Raw genomic sequence first — 6,521 nt, 5'->3', positions numbered from 1 at the left:
CGGTTTTGTTATATCTCGACGACATTATCGTATTCTCATCATCCGTGCAGCAACATCTGCAGCGACTCAGGGTAGTGTTGGGTCGGTTAAAAGCAGAGGGACTTAAGGTAAAGTTGGAGAAATGTGCGTTCTTTCAAGAGGAAGTGAGTTACTTAGGTCATGTGATTTCTTCTCATGGGGTGGCAACGGACCCAAAGAAGATTGAAGCTGTAGCCCAGTGGCCTCATCCTACGACCGTGTTAGAGCTACGAACGTTTTTGGGTTTTGTCAGCTATTACAGGCGTTTCGTAGAGGGGTTTGCCAAGTTGGCAGCCCCGTTACACAAAGTGGTGGCTATGTTAACGGGAGGTAAGTCCAGTAAGCGAGGTCAGGAAATAACTACAGCGTGGTCAGAGCAGTGCGAGGAAGCGTTCCAAGCATTGAAACAGGTTCTCACTACAGCGCCAGTGTTGGCTTATGCGGATTTTACCCGGCCCTTTATCTTGGAGGTCGATGCCAGTCACGTGGGACTGGGAGCAGTACTCTCACAGGAATTTGATGGTAAAGTTAGACCCGTCGCTTATGCGAGCCGAAGCCTCAGGCCAGCTGAGCGTAATTCCGCTACTTACAGTTCCATGCGTTTGGAGTTTCTGGCCCTTAAGTGGGCTATGGGTGAGAAATTCAGGGAGTATTTGCTCGGCCATAAGTGCCTGGTACGTACTGATAACAACCCGCTTAGTCACCTGGCGACAGCTAAGCTTGGGGCCACCGAGCAAAGGTGGGCCGCTGAGTTAGCAGCATTCGATTTTGAGATTCACTACCGCTCAGGTAAGACCAACCAGAATGCCGATGCTCTTTCTCGGTTACGTGGGGTTGGATCGGAAGGAAACGGTGGCTGCTCATTGGGGTCTGACGTTCCAGAGCTGTTAAGGCGAGTGGCGGTCTTAGAGTCAGGAGGGGCCGCAACCCAGGGGGCTATACAGGCGTGGCCTAGCCGTTCCCTATCCGATCTTATTGCTCTGCAAGTGGCAGACCCAGTTATAGGAGAAGTGAGGAGGTTCTGGCAGCGAGGGCAATGTCCAGAGCCTAGAGAGTGGCGACAGTTGGCTAAACCTGTAATGATGCTGCTTCGACAATGGGACCGACTGAGTGAGCAGGAGGGTCTATTACATCGTAAAATCTTCCGGCCAGATGGAGGAGAAGTAATATTCCAACTGGTGTTGCCGGTGGCACTGCAATCAGAAGTGCTGGTTCAGTTGCACCAACACCATGGTCATCAGGGGACGGAACGCACCCTCGAGTTGGTGCGGCAGCGGTGCTATTGGCCCGGTATGTCGGCCGATGTAGCTCGTTGGGTGTAAGAGTGTGAGCGGTGTCAACTGGCCAAAGATGTGGCACCGATTGCAAGGAGTTACATGGGACATCTGTTGGCTTCTCGCCCGAACGAGATTGTGGCTATTGATTTTACCATCTTAGAGCCGTCTCGTTCAGGACAAGAGAACGTGATGGTGATGACTGACGTGTTCAGTAAATTCACTGTGGCTGTGCCCACTAAGGACCAGCAGGCTGAGACCGTGGCCCGTGTTCTGGTAAATGAGTGGTTTTTCAGATTTGGTGTCCCTGGCCGGATTCATTCCGACCAGGGCCGCAACTTTGAATCTCAGTTAATACAGCAGTTGTGTAGTCTCTATCAGGTGGGTAAGTCTCGCAGCACTCCCTATCATCCGGCCGGCAACGGTCAATGTGAGAGGTTCAATCGAACATTACACAACTTGCTGCGAACTTTGTCCCCTGAGAGAAAGAGAGATTGGGCCTCCTGTTTACTGCAAGTTCTGTTTTGTTATAATACTACCCCGCATCAGACCACAGGAGAGTCCCCATATTTTCTCATGTTTGGGCAGGAGCCCAGGTTGCCCATTGACTTTCTGCTCGGTAGAGTACAAGAGCCAGTTGCAGGTAGAGTGCATCAGTGGGTTGAGGAGCACCAGGCACGGTTAAGGGTTGCTTTTGAGGGTGCACGAGATAGGCTGCAGGTGGCCGCAAACCGGCGTAAGGTTAAACATGATCGACGGGTCAAGGAACTGCCGTTGTATGAAGGTCAGTTGGTTTACCTGCGTGATCACGGGGTCCGGGGTCGTCATAAGATACATGATCTGTGGAGTTCAACTTTATATCGGTTTGTTAAGGCCCCACCGGTGGGTGGATCTGTGTATACGATAGCTCCAGAGCAGGATCGGGAGAAGGTACGGCACGTCCATCGTTCTTCGTTGAAACCCAGAGCCCAGGGAGAGGTGGCACTCGACCTCCCTGAGGTTCGGGTTGAATCGCCAGTTGCGGTTGCAATTGAGGCGGAGGAACCAATAGAAGGTGACCTGGTTTATGTGGTATCAAGAGTTCCCACAGTAGATCAGAGGGTTACTTCGAGTAGGTCTCCTTTGAGGCAGGTCGATGTTCCCGTTTCCAGTACAGTTGATTCCGCAGAGGTTGAGGTTAGTGATGGTGGCACGAGTCCTTTACCGGTACCTGGACCTACCGAAGGTGGTCCAGATGTCCAGCCTGAGGTAACCCTGCGTAGAACAAGACGAATTGGGGCAGGACAACATTCTAATGTGCACCACTTGCCACAAGCGGTAGGAGGGGAGGTAAGACCTAGTAATCCTCTTGCATCAGCATCCAACTCCATCAGAGCCGTATTTAGACCTTGGTGTTAGATTTGTCATCAGATGGTACACTTGGAAGGATGGATCCTCGTCGGGACGACGACGACAAAAGGGGGGGTAGATTGTAGCAGTTGTTAGTAATTGCCGTTGGCATAACGACGGGGCGGGTCTATTTCGCATGATTTAGTGGACTATAAAAGCAGCGCGGTAGTGCCTTTGGGATGTGCGTCCCATCGTCACGAGTGACGTGATCCATTTCCGGCGTGTCACGGAATTGTCTGTCTGGTAAGGAGCTGCAGTTGTGGCTGTACTTCTACGTGTTGATCTTGAGTAAAGATTGTATTTACTTATCTGGCTCCTTTCCCTATAGTGTGGACTGAGGACTCCGGTGATACATTATAGCGACGTGCGTTGCAATAGGATGTTTTAGTGCCACAAGTTCAAACCGGTAGGTTGTTTTATTATTAGTCGTGTTGTTGTGGGGTGGGTTACTTAATCTTTTCCTTATCTTTCCGTGATATGACAGAGTGCGGGACGTTGCAGTGGGCTTTCTGTTGGCCGCTCTCTTTTGCCAGCGTGTTTTCTTTGTTGCTATTCGTATGGTTAAATCCTCACGACGACTCTTGAAGTTTGCTGAATCTCCCTCAGCGGGGTGCTGCAGTATAGACCGGCAGATCGATTGCACCTTGCCAGCGATCAGTGCTCACGTGCTGTTGCTGGGCGTTTTGCCGATATTCTGTGTGAGTTCCGAAGCTGGACACTTTAACGTCTGCTGGAGTGGCCGCCTGGTGTGTCGCAGATTCGGCAACGTAACTCGCCTTCTCTTCCTCCACAACCCCTCGAAACGGTTTGACCATCCACTAGCCATTCACTAGCCAATATCGAGATGGAAAGCGCTTTTGTGTTTTAATGTTTCTCTTTAGTTGGTTTATTTCTTTATTTTGTTCTTTATGATGGTTGTGAATAAGATCTGGTATAATTTAAATGATTGGTTTCTCCTTGTGATTTATTTTTCTTTATTTGTACCAGCCAAGTTTTTGTGAATTTTCGTTTTCTTTGGTCAACATGTTTGTGTATTTATCTTCTTTTTGATTATTATTATTTTCTTGTGGGATTGTGAGTTTTCTGTGATCTGGTTGATTGCTTACCCAGCCTTCCTCTCTGTTTGGTGGTGGGTTCCTCTTCCGTGTGCGGTGGTTCACATTTGTGGTGCAGTGTGAGTGCACGTGTGGTTGCCGTGGTTCCTTGAGGATAAGCGAGTGGTTCTCAGCCCTGGAGCAGGTGTAGCAGTGTGTGTGTGTGTGTGCGATATTTTCTTTTACTCGACTATTGGTACATGCTGTTTAATGGTTGTTAATAAAATTATATTTTTGTACTACACCTCTGTTTCTGATCTTGACTCAGCCGTGACCGAACTTGTGTGCTTTAAATCATTCTGAAAGGCGATTCCCTGGAAATGTTGCCTCTGGGGTGGCGTAGTCGAGCATTTTAGAGGTGTAAATTTGTTTTTTTTTTCAGTTTACACTCCCCCTATCGAATCATAGAGACGCCACACAAGAACAAACCAGTTAGAAGACATTTCACTCCACAACTTATGAATTAACTGTAACTTAGTAAAACAAACTTTTTTGGCAGAAATGTGCCTGTATTCATATTAAAAATGCTGTTATATTAATAGTCATGTAGGCCTATAAATGTAGGCTATTAAATGTAATGCAGTAATGTTTTTGTTTAGAAGTTATGGCAGTTTATTTATTTATTTTGCATTACATATTTATACTAAATGTTTATGCTACAATAGGTTTTTAGAGAATAATATATATATATATATATATATATATATATATTACAAATTTTTCTGGAATTGTTGAACCAGAATATCAAGATATTTTATTATTTCGCATATGATGGTAAAAAGTAAAAAAGTTAAAGTTAAAAGTAAAGGTAAGGTAAAAAAACACCACCATGTTATATGTATAATAAATATTTTTGAGTATAGCCCTTCTAGATTATTTTATCCCTTGAGGTAGCCCTCGCACACAAAAAGGTTGGAGACCCCTGGTATATAGTAACTATATGTTTTATAATTACAAGTTTGTGTAATTAGGGTTTCTTTAGCCAGTGACATTTCATTATTTGTATTTTATTTTCAATGCAGATGTAATGGCATTGTACATTTTTTTTGTTTTTATTTGAAGACTGAGGCTTCATTAATAAACAAAACCCCAATTGTCATCATTGTTTTTGAGATATTACTTGCTGTGAATACCTTGTCTGATATAGGTTACAGTATTGTGGCATAGTATCAGGACATCCTAGTGGCTAGGGGCGAATGGCTGGATGATGGGCCTATTTGGGAGAAAGTCCAGGGCTGTTTTTTAGCCCCAGTCCGTCCCTGCCCTCATGCTGTCCCAGATGCATTTTACTTTCTTTCTACAGATAAATACGAATTAAGATTTTAAGGAAAGTAATCCATCTCTGCGAGTCCTAAAGATGCTTTAAAAACCACACACAGTGAGCGTGATGTCCATGCGACCTCAGTGGATGAATCAATGCCTTCTGGAGTGAAACAATAGGATAAGAAAAATACTAATAATGTAAACTGTTTTAACTATTAAAAATCACTTCCGACCAACTGTCATACATGGGTTACAATCTTGTACACTTATATGGACTCACAGAGATGGATTATTTCCTTAAAAATCTTTGTAATTATGCATTTTGTATGTACACTCACAGGCCACTTTATTAGGTACCCCATGCTAGTAACGGGTTGGACCCCCTTTTGCCTTCAGAACTGCCTCAATTCTTCGTGGCATAGATTCAACAAGGTGCTGGAAGCATTCCTCAGGGAGTTTGGTCCATATTGACATGATGGCATCACACAGTTGCCGCAGATTTGTCGGCTGCACATCCATGATGCGAATCTCCCGTTCCACCACATCCCAAAGATGCTCTATTGGGTTGAGATCTGGTGACTGTGGAGGCCATTTTAGTACAGTGACCTCATTGTCATGTTCAAGAAACCAATTTGAAATGATTAGAGCTTTGTGACATGGTGGAAGTAGCCATCAGAGGATGGGTACATGGTGGCCATAAAGGGATGGACATGGTCAGAAACAATGCTCAGGTAGGCCGTGGCATTTAAACGATGCCCAATTGGCACTAAGGGGCCTAAAGTGTGCCAGGAAAACATCCCCCACACCATTACACCACCACCACCAGCCTGCACAGTGGTAACAAGGCATGATGGTTCCATGTTCTCATTCTGTTTACGCCAAATTCTGACTCTAACATCTGAATGTCTCAACAGAAATCGAGACTCATCAGACCAGGCAACATTTTTCCAGTCTTCAACTGTTCAATTTTGGTGAGCTCTTGCAAATTGTAGCCTCTTTTTCCTATTTGTAGTGGAGATGAGTGGTACCCGGTGGAGTCTTCTGCTGTTGTAGCCCATCCGCCTCAAGGTTGTGCGTGTTGTGGCTTCACAAATGCTTTGCTGCATACCTCGGTTGTAACGAGTGGTTATTTCAGTCACTGTTGCCCTTCTATCAGCTCGAACCAGTCTGGCCATTCTCCTCTGACCTCTGGCATCAACAAGGCATTTCCGCCCACAGAACTGCCGCTCACTGGATGTTTTTCCTTTTTCGGACCATTCTCTGTAAACCCTAGAGATGGTTGTGCGTGAAAATCCCAGTAGATTAGCAGTTTCTGAAATACTCAGACCAGCCCTTCTGGCACCAACAATCATGCCACGTTCAAAGTCACTCAAATCAACTTTCTTCCCCATACTGATGCTCGGTTTGAACTGCAGGAGATTGTCTTGACCATGTCTACATGCCTAAATGCACTGAGTTGCCGCCATGTGATTGGCTGCTTAGA

Source organism: Rhinichthys klamathensis, unplaced genomic scaffold, assembly GCF_029890125.1.
Source record: "Rhinichthys klamathensis goyatoka isolate OS25496 unplaced genomic scaffold, OSU_Roscu_1.1 h1tg000011l_1, whole genome shotgun sequence".
In the NCBI taxonomy this organism is placed as follows: domain Eukaryota; kingdom Metazoa; phylum Chordata; class Actinopteri; order Cypriniformes; family Leuciscidae; genus Rhinichthys; species Rhinichthys klamathensis.
Note: the sequence above shows the minus strand (reverse complement) of the source record.